Source organism: Eumetopias jubatus, unplaced genomic scaffold (assembly GCF_037043125.1).
Source record: "Eumetopias jubatus isolate StellerSeaLion01/CBP00866 unplaced genomic scaffold, mEumJub1_p1.0 scaffold_15, whole genome shotgun sequence".
NCBI classification, from domain to species: Eukaryota; Metazoa; Chordata; class Mammalia; order Carnivora; family Otariidae; genus Eumetopias; species Eumetopias jubatus.
In genome coordinates this window covers 1,562,037-1,579,386 of record NW_028274821.1, presented here as the reverse complement: position 1 = coordinate 1,579,386, position 17,350 = coordinate 1,562,037, and the positions used below count along the sequence as shown (strand labels likewise).

The following is a 17,350-nucleotide window of genomic DNA, read 5'->3' as shown; positions in this document are numbered from 1 at the left end:
GCCCCACATCATCAACCAAACCTAGAAAAAGCTTCATATTCCTGGGTGAGACCTGGGTACTAATGTTCTGCCCAAAATCCTAGTTTGAACCAAGCGATCACCTGGAATCAGGTCACTGCTTTGCAGGTGGTATCAGCAGGAAGAAAGACTCCCCACAGTAGCCACTTTTTGGTCAAGCACCAGACACCACACCATTTTGGATGGCATAATTTGGATTCTTAACCAAGAGATGTTCATTAGCTATTCCTTTTAGTAAGTACTGTGGATACATACTTGTAAATATTGTGGATACATAATTATGTTCACATTTAAATACATTTCTATGACATATTATTTAAAATTTTTTTTAAATTTCAGGTAGTTCATTAAAATGATTCTAAAATTTATATGGAGAGGGAAAAGACCTAGAATAGCCAACACAATATTTAAGGAGAACAAAGCTGGAGGACTGACACTACCCAACTTCAAGACTTACTAGAAAGCTACAGTAATCAAGACAGTGTAGAACTGGCCAAAGCATAAAAATATAGATTCATGGAACAGAGAGCCCAGAAATAAACCCACATAAATAAAGTCATCTTTGACAAAGAAGCAAAGGCAACATAATGGAGCAAAGACAGCCTCTTCAACAAATGGTGTTGGAACAACTGGATGTCCACATGCAAAACAAAACAAAACAAAACAAAAAAACTAGACACAGACCTTACACTCTTCACAAAAATTAACTCAAATGGATGGCAGACCTAACCATAAAATGCAAAACTGCAAAGCTCCTAGAAGATAACCCAGGAGAAAACCTAGATGACCCTGGATGTAGTGATGCCTATTTAGATATAACACCAAAGACATGACCTGTGAAGAAAGTAATAAGCTGGACTTGATTACAAAATTCTGCTCTGCAAAAGACAAAGTCAAGAGAATAAGAAGACAAGCCAGAAACTGGGAGAAAATATTTGCAAAAACACATCTGATAATGACTTGTTATTCAAAATATACAAAAAAACTCTTAAAAGTCAACAATAAGAGAACAACCTGATTACAAAAATGGGCCAAAGACCTTAACAGACACCTCACCAAAGAAGATATACAGATGGAAAATAAGCATATGAAAAGATGGTTCACATAATATGTCATCAGAATGCAAATGAAAACATTGAGATACCACTTCACACGTACTGGAATAGCAAAAGTGTGGAGCAATGACAACACCAGATGCTGATGAGGATGTGGAGCAACAGGAATTCTCACACACTGCTGGTGGGAATGCAGAGTGGTACAGTCACTTTGGAAGGCAGTTTGGGGGGTTCTTATAAAACTAAACATACTATACTATCCAGCAATTGCACTCGTATTTTTCCAAAGGAGTTGAAAACTATGTCCACACAAAAACTTGCACAAAGAGTTCACAGCAGCTCTATTTATAAAACTTGGAAACAACTACGATAATCTTCAATGGGTGAATGGATAAACTGTGGGACACCCAAATAATAGATTATTCAGCACTAAAAAAACAAACAAACAAACTATCAACCCATGAAAAGACATGGAGAAATCTTAAAAGCCTATCACTAAGTAAAAGAAGCCAATCTGAAAAGGCTACATGATGTACGACTTAACCATAAGACATCCCCGAAGAGGCAAAACTACAGATGCAATAAAAAGATCAATGGTTACTGGGGCTGGGGGAAGGAGAGAGAGATTAATAGGCAGAGCACAGATCTTCAGGGCAGTGAAAATGCTCTGTGTATTATAATGATGGATAAAGTCATTACATATTTGTCCAACTCTATAGAACGTCCAAATCCATAGAACACTAAGAGTGAACTCTAAGGTAAACAGTCTGGGTGACTATGAGGTGTCAGTGTAGGTTCATCATCGGTAACAAATGAACCATTCTGGTGAGTGATGTTGATAACTGGGGATGCTATGCATGTGTGTGGGCAGGGGATATATGGGAAATCTCTGTCCCTTCCTCTCCAGTTTGCTGTAAACTTAAAACTTCTCTAAAAAAATAAAGGCCTTTAAAAAATGGACCCAGGGGGGCGCCTGGGTGGCTCAGTCGTTAAGCGTCTGCCTTCGGCTCAGGTCATGATCCCAGGGTCCTGGGATCGAGTCCCACGTTGGGCTCCCTGCTCAGCGGGAAGCCTGCTTCTCCCTCTGCCACGCCCCCTGCTTGTGTTCCTGCTCTCGCTGTCTCTGTCTCTGTCAAATAAATAAAATCTTTTTAAAAAATAAATAAATAAAAAATAAAAAAAATAAAAAATGGACCCAGAAGCATAAAATAAAGAAAAACATAAATTGGATTCCATCAGAATTTAAAAATGACCCAAGTATATGCTGTCTACAAAACCATACTTTAGATTCAATGACACAGGCTGAAAGAAAAAAGATGTAAAAATACATACCATGTAAGCAGTAACCTAAATAGAGCCGAGATGGCTATATACTGTATAGAATACAGTGAGACAAAAATTGTTACTAGAGACAAAATAAGGACATTTTACAATGGTAAGAAATGAATTTATCAGTAGGATATAATGACTAAATATCAATGCACCTAAGAAGAGAACCCCAGGACACCTGGGTGGCTCAGTTTGTTAAGCATCTGCCTTCAGCTTGGGTCATGATCCCGGAGTCCTGGGATTGAGTCCCATGTTGGGCTCCCTGCTCAACAGGGAGTCTGTTTCTCCCTCTCCCTCTCCCCGTTTGTGCTCTCTCTCTCAAATAAATAAAATCTTGAAAAAGAACAGAACCCCAAAATACACAAAGTGAAACTGAAAACCTGAAGAGAGAAATACACAACTCAAGAAAAATAGTTGGACATTTCAACGTTCCACTTTCAATAATGGATAGAAAATGAGGCAGAAGATCAGCAAAGAAACAGAAGACTTAAAGAATACTATAAACTACCTAGTTGTAGCAGACATCTGCAAAACACTTCAGGTCAAACAAGAGCAGAATACACATTCTTCTCAAGAGCACATAGAACATTCTTCATAGTAGACCATATGCTAGGTCATAAAACAAACCTCAATAAATTAAAAAGAATTAAAACAAAGTACCTTCTTTGACCACAGTGAAATTAAATTAGAAGTCAACAACAGAAGAATGTGGGAAAGTCACAGTTATATAAAAGTTAAACATACACTTAAACAACCAATGTGTCAAAGAAGAAAATACAATGAAAATATAAAATACTTTGAGATGAATGAAAACAAACATAAAAAATAGCAAAACTTATGGGGTACAGCTCTAGCAGTGCTTAAAAGGGAAATTTATAGCTATGAGTGCATGTATTAAAAAAGGAGAAAAGGGGCTCCTGAGTGGCTCAGTTGGCTAAGCATCTGACTCTTGATTTTGACTCAGGTCATGATCTCGGGGTCCTGGAATCGAGCCCCCCACGTCAGGCTCCCTGCTCGGCGGGGAGCCTGCTTCTCCCTTTGCCCCTCCCCCTCTGCAACTCTCTCTCTGTGTCTCAAATAAATAAGTAAAATCTTTAAAAAAAAGAAATAAAAAGGATTATAAGAAAATACTAAGAAAAAAAGTATGCCAAAAAATAATAAGATGAAATAAATTACTAGGAAGACAGAAACTACCAAGAATACCTTCATGAAGAAATGGAAAAATCTGAACAGATCTACAACAAGTAAAGAAACTAAATTATTTCAAAAACTTCACACAAAGAAAAGCCAAGCCCAGATGGTTTCACTGGTGAGTTCTACCAAATATTTGAAGAATTAACACCAATTCTTTTCAAATTCTTTCAAAAAATAGAAGAGGAGAGAACATGTCATAATTCATTTTATGAGTACAGTATTACACTGAGACTAAAATGAGAAAGATATCACAGGAAAAGAAACTACTGACCAACATCTCTTTTTAAATATGGAGGCAAAATCCTCAATGTTAGCGAACTGAATCCAACAACATATAGAAAAGTATATACACCATGAGCAAGTGGAATTTACCTCAGGAATGCAAGGTTGGTTTAACATTCAAAAATCAAAGTAATATATCAATATTAAGATCAATGTAATATATCAATAATAAAAGACAAAAACCACATGATCATCTCAACAGACACAGAAAAATCATTTGACAAAATCCAACATCCTCTCAAGGTAAAAATACTCAATAAACTAGCAGTAGGGAGGAAATATCTTCAACCTGATAAAGGGCATCTATGAAAAATCCACAACTAACATCATGATTTACAGAAAGATGGAGAGCTTTCTCCTAAGATCATGAATAAGACAAGGATATGTACTCTTACCATGTCTATTCAACTTTGTAATGGAGTTTCCAGTCAGTGCAATAATGTAAGAAAAAGAAATAAAAGGCTTCCTTATTGGAAAAGAAGAAGTAGAACTATTTCTACTTGCAGATAGGATGTTATATTTAGAAAGTTCTAAGGAATCGACTAAAAAAACTACAGAACAGATAAGCGAGTTCAGCAAGTTGGCAAGATACAAGATTGATACATAAATCCAATTTTATTTCTATAAGCTTGAATTACAGTTTTATTTCTATGAACTGTTTAAAAATGCTCTTTTTCAAGTTGAGTCAGTTCCCTATACTCCTAATTTTCTGAGAGCTTTTAATAATGCATCACCGTTTAATGGTGTCAAATGCTTTTTCTGCATCAACTGATATATATATATGATGCAGAAAGGTTGTCTCTTCAACCTGTTGTAGTGGATACCCTGAATGACTTTCGAATATTTAACCAATCTTGCACCTTCTCTCAGCACTGCTTTAGAGGGCCCACAAATTTTTGGTATGTTGAGATTTCGTTCAACTCAATGCACTTCCCCCCAAGACAAGCACATCCACTCTTGTCACTTTTATTTAACACAGTATGGAGGCCAGAGCAATAATGCAAGAAAAAGAAGTGAAAGACTTTCATACTGGAAAGGAAAAAGTAAAATTATGTTTATTCAAGGATGACATATTATCTATATAGAACATCTGATTCAATCCACAAAAAACCTTATTAGGAACAGTAAGACAATTTAGCAAGGCTATGGTATACATATCAATATATAACAATTAATCACATTCTTATATAATGAGGATAAATAACAAAATTAAAATTAAAAACACATTTCCAATAGCATGGAAAAATATGAAATATTTAGGGATATATCTGGTAAAAGAGGTAAAAAGATTGAATACCGAAAACTATAAAACACTACTGAGAAAAATTAAAGAGGACCAAAAAAAATAGGGGGGGGCAAGATCTGCTGCATTCATAGTTCAGAAGACTCGTTAGGGTACCAATTCTCCCCCTAATGACCAACAGAGCCATCACAATCTCAACCAAAATCCCATAAGGTGTTTTGTAGAAATTGAAAGCCAATTTTGAAACATATGGAAATGCAAAGGATCCCCTGTAGCCAAAACCCAACTGAAAAAGAAGAAAAAGTTGTCCATCTAACACTACTTAATTTCGAAGAGCAGTAATAAAAACAGTGAAGTAGGAGCTTAAAGCCAGATAAATGGAGCAATGGGACAAAAAAAAAGGTCTGAAAATATACCCACACCTCCAGGACGATTGATTTTTGACAAAGTTGCAAAAGCAAGACAAGATGAAATAAATCACTAAACAAAATAAGGCAGACAGAAGAGAGTACATACGGCTAACTCCATTTATATGAAGTTAAATCAAATGCCCCTTCAACATCTTTTCTTTGCTCCGTCTCTGCGCTAACTGGGACTAATTCCAGACACTAATCATTTGTCCTGACTACATCGGCTGCCATCCTCCTTATGGCAACATCTCCAACAGATACTGGCAGGATCCACAGTGCACCTCCCTTCAAGATTCAAACAGATCCTTCCAAATCTCTCCTCAGAACTAATACCGCAAAAATAAAGCAGCCCTTCAAATTATCAAGTCCATAATAGAAGATTACAAGGTTCAGGGCCTCATTATCTCCTGCACTAGTCCCTGTAATATCTCTAGTTTACCTGTGAGAACACTCAGTGCCTGAGGATGAAGGGTTGTCCAGGATCCCGAGCAATAAATACCACTGCTATCCCTCAGCACCCTGCTGTTCTAACCCCATACATACTGACACCCAACCCCACTGAAACCAAATTTTTCACTGTAACTGACCTATGGAGTGCATTTTCAGTATTCTAGTAGATAAGAATAGCCAAAATCTTTTTGCTTTCACTTGGGAAGAATTAAAATCCATCTGGACAGTCATGCCCCAGGATTTCTCAGAGTCCTTCCTACTTCTCACAAACCTTAAAAGCAGATTCGGACGACAGAAGGTTTTCTGCAGGCTCTACTTTGTTCCGATATGTGGATCATCTGCTCTTCTGCTCCTCTTCTCAGACCTCTTCACAGGAAGGCAATGTTCATCTGTTAAAACTTTTGCCCTTAAAGGGACATAAAATCGCCAAAGAAAAATTGCAGTTTGTTCAAACTCAGGTTCCATACTTAGGGCCCCTGATCTCGGCACCAGGACTAGATTTGGATCCAGGGAGATTTCAAGGCATCCTGAACATCCCTAAACCTAAAACTAAGCACCAATGACGAGGTTTTCTTGGACTAGCTGACTACTGTCGAAATTGGATCCCGAACTCTCTTACGGCTCAACCTCCATATGCTTTACTGAATATCAACAGACCTGACCCTATTATTTGGAAAGATCAGGGTGACAGAGCTTTTGGGACTTTAAGGAAAAGCCTAATAAGGCCCCTGCCTTTGGACATCTTAACTATCAACCTCCTTTCTCCTCTTTGTCTGTGAGAGGGAAGGGAATGCCCTTGGAGCGCTCACCCCACCGGGGACCATCATCAGCCAGTAGGGCATTACAGCCAACAACCAGACCCTGAATATGGCTCAGGTATATCCCCCCTGGCCTCACAGCCATTCCTGCCCCTGCCCTCTTAGTTAAGGTCACTGCAGAAACAGTCACAGGGTCCCCTCTCACCATCCTCGTATTTTGGCCAAAGGGAAGACCACAAACATTTATACAGATGGTGGGTACATCTTCCAGTAGCTCATGACTTTGGAATATTACAGAAACAGTGAGGTTTACCTCCAATGAAGATAAAATGAAAAATGGCTCCTGTGTTCAAAATTTATTACGTCACACTTTTGTGGCTGCTCAGGCCATTACCAAGTTTCCTGGGTATTCCAGATCCGACTCCCTGGAGGCCAAAGGAAATCACCTCACTGACATTTCTGCCCCAAATGCTGCTCTCAAAGGAGGCCAATTGCCAGGCCTCTGTCAGGTCCAAAAGGATGTTCTCCCAAATGATAATTTGGAAAAACTAACCAAAGACCCCAAAAATTGGCCCCAGAAAAGGAAAAACAGTATGGAAATCTAATAATTGTTGGTTTGATAAAAAGGGAGAACTCTGATTTGGACCAAATAACAATCTGCCCACAGAAGTTCCAGAATTCCCAGTACTTACCACTGTACATGCTTTAAACCATTGGTCTCCTGACACAGTGACAGCATTCACGAACCAACATTGGTGGGGGAAAGGTAATAGGGCCACAGAAAGTGCTTACCTTGCATGTCCCACCTGTTCAAAGCATAGTCTGGGGAAAACTGCACTGCTCCCAGACTCTGGACTGCTTCAGGGCCCCTCCAGTTTGGCAAATGGATCTCCTGCAGCTTCCCTATCTCAGGGATAGAAATACATTTTAGTCGTGGTCTGTATGTTTGTCATTGGACAGAAGCTTTCCCTTCTAGACAGGCCACTGCTTCTTCTGTGGCTAAAATTCTGTGAGAAAGAGAATCCCTACCTGGGGACCCCTCTCCAACTTCACAGCGATCGGGGAACCTGATCGAAGAACGTTGTCAGGTGCTTCGACAAATCTGTGCTGTTGGGCGGGTGTTACAACACATGCACAGTGCACACCATCCCCAGTCCTCAGAGTTAGTCACGCTCACTGACGGCATCACGAAGTCTCAATTGGCAACATATATAGAGACCATAATATAATTTGGAATTGTCATATTACTTTTTCTGTTGTGTATAATTATCTTTAAGTTTTGCATTTTTTTTTTTTTTAAGTAGGCTCCATGCACAACACGGGGCTTGAACTCACGAACCTGAGATCAGGTCCTGAGATGAATTCACAAACCTGATACCAGGTCCTGAGATCAAGAGTAGGGCATTCCACCAACTGAGCCATCCAGGCACCCCAAGTTTTGCATTTTATTGCCTGTTGAACTTTTGCCAAACGATGTGCCCAATAAGGTGATTCTAGCTTATGCTTCAAGATGATTTCCCACACTTACAACCTTGAGGAGACAGAGACTTTAGATGGAAAGTACCTGAGTTTCTCCCTCCTCACCTTCCTTGTTACTCAACTGTGGCCTTAAGTGTGTTCCAACTGCTAGGCAACTTCCCTCTGACGTGGGACAGGACAACCAGGAGAAGTCCTTCCTTGGCACCGAGGGACAAAACCGCTAAATACAGAAAATCTGACTCGGGACCAGTGACGCCTTTGGGGAAAGATTTTGATTGATCAAAAGAGGGAAATGAGGGGCACCTGGGTGGCTCAGTTGGTTAAGTGTCTGCCTTTGGCTCAGGGTGAATCCAGCAAGTTGACTATATAAAAAGGGCAATACATCATGATCACATGGGGTTCATTCCAACAGTGCAAGACTGATTCAATATCTGTAAATCAATCAGTGTAATTTATCATATTAATGGACTAAATGAGAAAAAGAATTGGGGCGCCTGGGTGGCTCAGTTAAGTGTCTGTCTTCAGCTCAGGGCATGATCCTGGGGACCTGGGATAGAGCCCTGTGTTGGACTCCCTGTTCAGTGGGGAGCCTGCCTCTCCCCCTCCCAGCTGCTCCCCCCTGCTTGTGCTCTCTCTCGCTCTCTCTCCTGCTCTCTGTCAAATAAACAAAATCTTTAAAAATAATAGAAAATTTAAAAATAGGATATTAATATATGTAGCAGAAAGTTCAACATCCATTCATGAAAAAAAAAACTCTCAAAAAACTTAGAAGGGAACTTCCTTAACCTATTAAGACTATTTTCAAAAATCACAGCTAACATCATACTAAATAGTGAGGTGTTAAGTTTTCTCCCTAAGGTCAGGCATGAGGCAAGGATGTCCTCTCTCAACACTTCTAATTCAACTTCATACTAAAAGTCCTAGCTAGTATAATCAGACAAGGAAAATAAATAAAAGGTACGCAATTGGATAAAAAGAAATAAAACTGTCTTTATTCACAAACGTCTATGCAGAAAACCCCAAAGATCTACCAAATAATTCCTGTACATAATAAGTGAATATAGCAAAGTTGAAAGGTACATAATCAAGATATAAAAGTCAACTGTTTTCTTTTATACCAGCAATGAATACTTGGAATATGAATTTTAAAAAACAACACATTTATAATAGCATCCCCCAAAATGAAGTTCTTAGGTATAGAGGTAACAAAATATGTACAGGATCGGTGTTCTTGAATTGGAAGACTCCACATAGTAAAGATGTCAATTCTCCCTTAGCTTAATGCAATTCCTATTGAAATCTCAGCCAGCTTTTTGGAAACATACTTAAGCTTATTCTAACATTTATATGAACAAGTAAAGGTATTGGAACAGCCAATTCAGTTCTAGAATAGGAGATCTAAGTTGGAGGATTCATACTACCTGATTTCAAGACTTACTATAAAGCTACAGTAATGACCAGAGAGGGGCAAAATGATGGACTCATCCATCAATGGTACATAACAGAGCTTGGAAACAGACCCACAAAAACACAGTCAATTTTAAACAAAGGTACAAAGACAATTCAATAGAAAAAGAATAGCCTGTCAAGTGATGCCAGACATTGGAAGTACATATGCAAGAAACTGAACCTCGCACAAATAGTAACTCAAAATGGGTCACTGACCTACATGTAAAATGCAGACACTATGAAATTTCTAGAAGAAAACACCAGGGGAAATCTGCATGGTTTTGGGTTTGGTGATGAGTTTTAAGTACAAAGCAAAAGCAAATTTATGAAAGAAGAAACGTAAGTTGGATTTAATTAAAATGAAAACCTTGAACTCTGTGAAAGCCACTGTGAAGAGGATGAGCAGTCAGACTGGGAGAAAATATCTGCAACCCCCACATCTGATAAAGGACATGCACCGAGCATATGCCAAGAACTTTTAGGACTGAATGAGAAGAAGACAACTCAATTTTTTTAAATTGGCTAAATGAGAGAGAGCGCAGGTGAGGGGAGAGGGCAGGAGTGGGAGGGAGAGCATGGTGGCAGGAAGACAGGTTCCAGGATAGAGAGAAAATGGTTTAATGTTCGCAGGAGGACTACTACTCTTGCCCGTTCATACATTGGTTGGGTAATTAGAGATATTATAGATATCTACGTATCGTATTTTGATTTAAGAAAAAAAATGAAAAGGCCAACAGTGTGCATAAATTGTGGTTGCTGTAGTATTTTTCTTGTAGAAAAGAAATTGGTATTAATTTGAATACTTTTGAGTAAGAAATGGTTGAGCCAATTCTAGCATATATTTCTCATGGAATGCAAACCAGTTATGTTTCCACCAAGTTAGGTTTACATGTACTGAGCTGGAAAATTGACTATAATACAGTGATAAGTTAAAAAATAAAAGCAAGTTGCAGAGTGATAATTTTAGTCTAGTTACATTTATCTGTAAGAATTTTCAGAATGATAGAAAAATGCATTTGTGCATTAGAAGCATAGAGGGAAACAGGCAGCACATGGGTCAATCTGTAACATCAGTTTTAAAAGATTAATGTTTGGAGCAAAAAAGGGAGTGTCTGTCTTATTTTATTCCTGTTATACACTTCCATATTGTTTGAGCTTTACTTTGAAATTAAAAATAAAACCTTATTATATTTTTTAGTTTCTACTGAAACAAAAAAAATGGGCAAAAGATCTGAACAGATACCTCACTACAGATATACAGATGAAAATAAGCATATGAAACGATGCTCAGTATAGGGATGCTAGTTTAAAACCACAATGATATACCATTATACATCTATTAGAATAGCAAAAAAAAAAAACAACACAAGAAAACCTAGCAATATCAAGTGCTGGTGTGGGTGGAGAGCAACAGGAACCCTCTTTCCCTGCTGGTGGGAATCAGTGCAGCACGGCATGGCGCTCAGAAGGCAGCTACAGTGAGGGATACGTGATGTCATCCATTTGTCAAAACCCCTAGAACTATTTTATAGCACAGAGAATAAACCTTAATGCAACATTTTAAAATGCAAATTAAAAAAACAACTGGGGAGTGGAGAGAAGGGGGATGCAGACTATGGGGACAAAAGAATTTAATTGTATTATGGGACACTTGGGTGTCTCAGTTAAGTGTCCAACTCTTGATTTCAGCTCAGGTCAATCTCAGGGTTATGGGATCGAGCCTGAGTCAGGCTCCATATGCAGCATGGAGCCTGCTTCAGTTTCTCTCTCTCTCTGCCCTTCCCCTACTCACATGTGCACACGCTCTCTCTCTCTAATAAATGAATAAATCTTTAAAAAAAGAACTTAACTGTATTACAAATGTATGACCTAAACTCATGGGGAGGATGGGAGAAAGTGACCTGAGGAAGTTTGACTGGAAAATGAAAGACGAAACAAAAGGAACTGTACACTCCCACTATAATTGGAAATTCTGTTTCTCATGGAGGTGCTAGTTAATGATTTTGATAGTGCTGTACACATATACTGGGACTGAAAAAATAAGTAAAAACATGGTGAATGGCAGAAACCAGGTTTCTCACTGCTGGGAGTGGAAGGTTACAGATAACAGTTAAATAAAGGGGAAAAGGCTAGAATAAACCATGGGGTTCTGAATTAGAGTCTGAGACTTCAGTGGGAACTCCTGTTTAGCTTAATATAGAAACTGATGAGTAAAAGTAAAAATAATAGAGATGTATGCATACACATTTCCTAGCTCTGCTCACTGACAGGACCTAACAGCAATGACACCCTAGTAGCAATGAGCACATCAGAGCAAATCCTGGGTTTTCATACCATTCTCCAGTAAAAGGATCCAGAGACCCTTGTTGAAATGGCTGATTTTAGGGCTGGAACAGGGACTATAACCAGATGAGTCTGGAGCATCCTGTAGCACCAGAAAGCAGGGAAGCGCTCAAAACATAAACTGCTGGGAATATATCAAGGACATACAGAAACCAAATGAAAGAGCTCCCAACGGCAAAAGCTGGAACAATTTGAACAACAAAATAGAGTGCAGTTTTCAGCTATTATCTAGTAACAGAAACCTTTGATATGCTCCACAATATAAAATTGAGTCATTGTGCAGGTATATTTTTTTCAAAGTAGGAGGGCAGAGTATACCAGGAACATAAAAGGGACAAACTGGAGTATGTTTTAGAGGGAAGAGACCAGGATGCTTCGGGATTCGCATGAACAACAATCCGATGCAATATAATAAATATTTGAGCCCCTGCTAGGTACCAACAACTATAGGGACATGGGGGAATATAAGAATAAATAACACAGTTCCTGAACTGCATGGCCTGAGGGACAGCTGAGGATGAAGTCCAGACACTGTGACAGGCTGACTTGGGCTCAGTGTCTGGCACAAAGTGAATGATTAGTGTATGTTAAGATCTCTTCCCCAAATGCCCAATGTAACAGGACTCACTCTGTTGACACCAAATTTCACCACTTAAGTGACAAAAGGATATTACTTCCATTCTATATTGTTATAATCAACTAGAGAAGTTAATTTTTTTTAAAGTATATAGAATTTAAAAGTCTAAAATTTAACATTAAGAGTTCAGTTTAATTTCTGTCTACATGAACGTGGGGAATTTTATAGTTTGACTCAAGGAGTCTACCACTGATCCAAGTGACAGGCAATTAGAAAAGAAGGATCTGGACAGCACTAAAAAGCATAATTATTCCACGATCACTTGCTAGAACTTTATACCATTAAGGGCATTCACACTTTTAAAATCCACACATAATTAGCATTCTGTTTCCCTGTTTTGAAATATCAAATTGTTGCATCAGATGGAAGAGAAGAAAATTACCTAAATGAGAATGCTTTTCCCATGTGCACCAGGAAACACAACTAATCACTGAGAGAAGAAAAAACCTCCCCTGTGCTCCTGCTTCTCATCTCTGCTTTCAATGAGCTTTTGCTCAAAGGAAAGAAAACAGTTGATTCTGTACAGCTTTACACTGACAAAATTAGTACACGTTGGCTAAGTTGGATGCATGCTAGGACCTTTGCAAAACAGCCTTATGGAGGGAATGTGGAGATCAGTCAGCGGGGGGCGGGGGAAACAAGCTCAGCTACAGGGGAGAGAAGGAGAGAACAGTGTGATAACAACGTTCACAGACACGGTGAAGGCAAGTTTGTTCGGGTAGCTGCTGACATAAAGCAAGAAGCCCGAGAAGTGTTCAAGGAACAACAGCCATGATGACAGTGAGCCCTACAAAGGACCCAGGTCAGGTGGGTGGCGGCTAGCAGGTGCACCGCCTGCAGAAGCTGGCGTTGGGGAGGACAGGGGCTGGCGGTAGCAGCAGTACATCATTTCTGGAACATATTAAATGTTAAAAATTGACTTGAAATGGTAAAACATTTCTTTTTTTTTAAAGATTTTTATTTATTTATTTAACAGAGATAGAGAGAGAACACAAGTAGGCAGGGCAGCAGACAGAGGGAGAGGGACAAGCAGGCTCTCCACCGAGTGGGGAACCCAATGCAGGGCTCGATCCCAGGACGCTGGGATCATGACTGGAGCTGAAATGGTAAAACATTTCTATTAAAGAAAGTCAAACACAAAAGTTGTACACATAATATGTATGAATAATCAGGCAGAGAAAAAGGACCTGAAAGAAACTAAATGCTGGCAGGAGAGTATGGCTGACTTTTTTCCCCTTATACATTCCTGTATTTTCCATTAGTACTTCTTTATTTTGCTATTGCTCAGTTATTACTCAAATGACTAACACACACTTAAAAAGTTAGTTCACTCATACCTTTCCCTAAAGATACATGAGGAGCCAGATATCTGAAGATATCTAAAGTCAAAATCTGCTGTGGTTTATAAATCGAGTGGATCAAAGGTTTTGACCTTAATAAGTCCATTCATTCACGGAACAGGTTCAGTATAGATAATATAGAACAGATACATGTTCACTGCAAATAAAGAGGGTAAAGCACGCATGGAAGAGCTGTCCTTTTATACGACCATTATGAATAAACCCATTGTAGATTAACAAAAGCAAAGCATATTAACAGTGGTAGAACTGTTAAGTTTTCTTTTCTTTCTGGCTTATCAGTACTCTCTGAATGTTTGTATTTAGTAATATTTTACTTTTATAGGAATGACATTACTATTTTCAAAAGATTTTACAGTTGTACTGGTTACTATTATGTACTTTTTTAGGTATTTACTTTCATGCTACATGTTAAAATACATTCCTACCATTGTTCTTAATATTTATTATAAATTTAATCTGTGGCCTGAGTCATTTATATATAATTTCTTGTTGAGGATGAAGACAAAAATATTGTGTATTTCAAAACAGCCGTAATTTAATAGTCAAATATATTTGCACATCAGTGAGAGACACAACAAAATTGCTAGAAAGTCTGAGCTAATATACAAAAGGCTAAGTGGAATTTAAAAACTGGGCCGTTTTCTTTGGGACACAAAAATTTTAAACTTGAATATTTACTACTCAACTCTAAACATATTTTTAGTCAGCTACCTCCCCTTTCCCTGCAATTCTGAGAAAAGAATTCCAACATGTGATTTTACTTTCCCGTATTGACCCCAAATCCTCCCGAGTCTACTCTCCATGCTCTGCCTCCAGCAAATAAAGTAAAAGATAAAAATTCTGAAGGACTGGCTGACAAGGTCTGAAGAGAACCTATAGGTGTTCCTGATGGGTGACTGGGTAACCTTCCTTCAGAGGCTCCCAGACAGAGGCCCTGCAGTGCAGATGGTGTGGGTGGGGGGAGACACACATTAAGGCTGGGGTCAGAGTTAGGGAAGGAAAGAAACAAAGAACTGTAGTTTGTTCCTGGATTGGTGATTTGGGTTTCTAAATTTATCCTTTAAAGCAATTTAATAAATGGATTCTCTGGTCCCTATTCTAGCAATAAAACACCTGCTTGAAAAGAATCAGAATCATGCGAGCAAAAAGCATATTTATTGGGCGCCTGGGTGGCTCAGTTGGTTAAGCGACTGCCTTCGGCTCAGGTCATGATCCTGGAGTCCCGGGATCGAGTCCTGCGTCGGGCTCCCTGCTCAGCAGGGAGTCTGTTTCTGCCTCTGACCCTCTTCCCTCTCATGCTCTCCATCTCTCATTCTCTCTCTCTCTCAAATAAATAAAATCTTTTAAAAAAAAGCATATTTATTTACCATATAATACTAGAAAAAAATATAATCTATAAAATAGAATGCAGAGTATGATCTGATTTTTATAAAAGAAATATATAAGTAAAATATGTACATAGACAAAAGATTAGAATATATATCAAAATATTATAGATGTATTTTATTTTCTGCTTATCAATACTTTCTAAATTTGACACTAAGTACATATTACTTTTAAAGGGAAATACGTTATTTAAAAAAATATTTATATATTATATGCAAACTTCTTGTAAAACAGTATTGGGAATAGAATAAAATAAAAACACATCACAACACTAAACTACTGAGCAATTTAATTCCTAAAACAGAAGATTTTTAAAAATTTTAATTTGACTATAGTAAAATGGAGAAAATGTGTAAACTCTCTAGACACTTTTCTGCCTAGAGTTGATTTAGTCTTCATAAACTATAAAGGTAATGCATCAGGATTGACTTTGCAAAGGCACGATTCTAAACGAGAACATTTTTCCATGAGGAGCTAAGACCACGTGGCCCTTCTTAAACATACAAGAATTTACCCCTGAATCTATTACTAACAGACCCATTTAAAGCATTACAATGCCTGGCACATAGTACACAGGTGTTCAAAAATTTTTGATGAAATAAAGTCCTAAGTTCATATATAGGGCCAAACAACTTTTCTTTTGAAGCGTCGAACGCACAAATTACTAGATCAATGGTGCAGGAGAAGAGATGGTACTGCTTGGACTACAGCAAATAGAAATGGCTACAAGACCAAGAAGGGGTGCTTTGGTTTCAAGGAGCTACAAGTGAGCTCTCTCCCAGATGATCTCCACCTGCAGTGGCCAGCTCCTAGGCTAAAATCAGGACAGGATCCAGACAGGAAGGTCTGGAGACAGATTGTGTTCACTCCCACACAGAAGGAACAAGAAGCAGAAGTGCTCTTTCACAGCAGCTAGAATGAGGCTAGGCAATGGCCCTGTGGTGGAACCTGACACTCAAAAGGTTATGGACTAAAATCATAGTAGTAAACCCAAGGGGACAACTGTTAGGTTTTAAACCATGACAAAAAAATCATGTCCAAATACTTAACTAGATAGCCCAAAAATGTGACTAATAACAAACTGAGAAAATAGTAAGCGGAAACTCTGCTAATATTTTTATTTTCTTCATGCAAGTGCAAGTAGTTAAGGAGTTTCAAATTTTCATCATTGCAATGAGTCACTTGCAAAATTCATTTTCCTTAAAAATCCAATTTGTTCAATTTGCTGTCATCAGAGTGATCACTGTTAGATCAATCAGAAACAAAAATAGGTAACTTATACATTATGTCTAAGTTTCCCTGGTTAGTTGTTCCCTCAGACACCTGTTTAACGGTCAGCCCACACTCATGGTTAAAAAAAAAAAATTCTCATGGTCTTAAGGATCAATAATTTTGGGGGACCATGGAGGGCCACGTGGGTGGCTCAGTCGCTTAAGCGTCTGACTCTTGGTTTTGGCTCAGGTCGTGATCTCAGGTTTGTGAGACAGAACCTCCCCCCACACACACAACCCCCCGCCGGTGGGGGGGGGTCCTCCGTGCTCAGCAGGGATTCTGCTTCTCTCCCTTTTCCTCTGCCCCGCCCCCTGCTCACATGCTCTCTAAAATAAATAAATAAATCTTAAAAATAATAATTTTAGAGACCACGCGAGATAGATTTTGGGGGCCACAATTTTCTACCAAACTAGGTGTCTATCCTAATTGCCATTAAAGGAAATGATTTCCAAGAAAGAATAACATTATAACTTCTTAGAAATCAAGCCAAAGAACTATCAAAGCATTGACATTTTGGAACAAGCATAAGTTACATCTCTTAGATCAACTGTAAAAATACTTCAGACCTACAAAATCTTGAACTGTGCTCATTTATTTTCCTGAAGTTTCCTATTTTCTGACACACAAAGTACTTTTATATTTTTTAATTGTAATTTAATTCAAGAGATTTTTTAATTTTATTTA

The 17,350-nt window shown here is 38.5% G+C and overlaps 1 protein-coding gene across 1 annotated transcript in view; it reads right to left on the bottom strand.

Moving 5' to 3' along the window:
• Positions 1–17,350, bottom strand: part of PTPDC1 (protein tyrosine phosphatase domain containing 1) — a gene marked incomplete in the record, with an annotated part of 669,594 nt that overhangs the window by 34,175 nt on the left and 618,069 nt on the right. The window contains 1 exon segment of the mRNA XM_088018957.1: positions 6,253–6,347.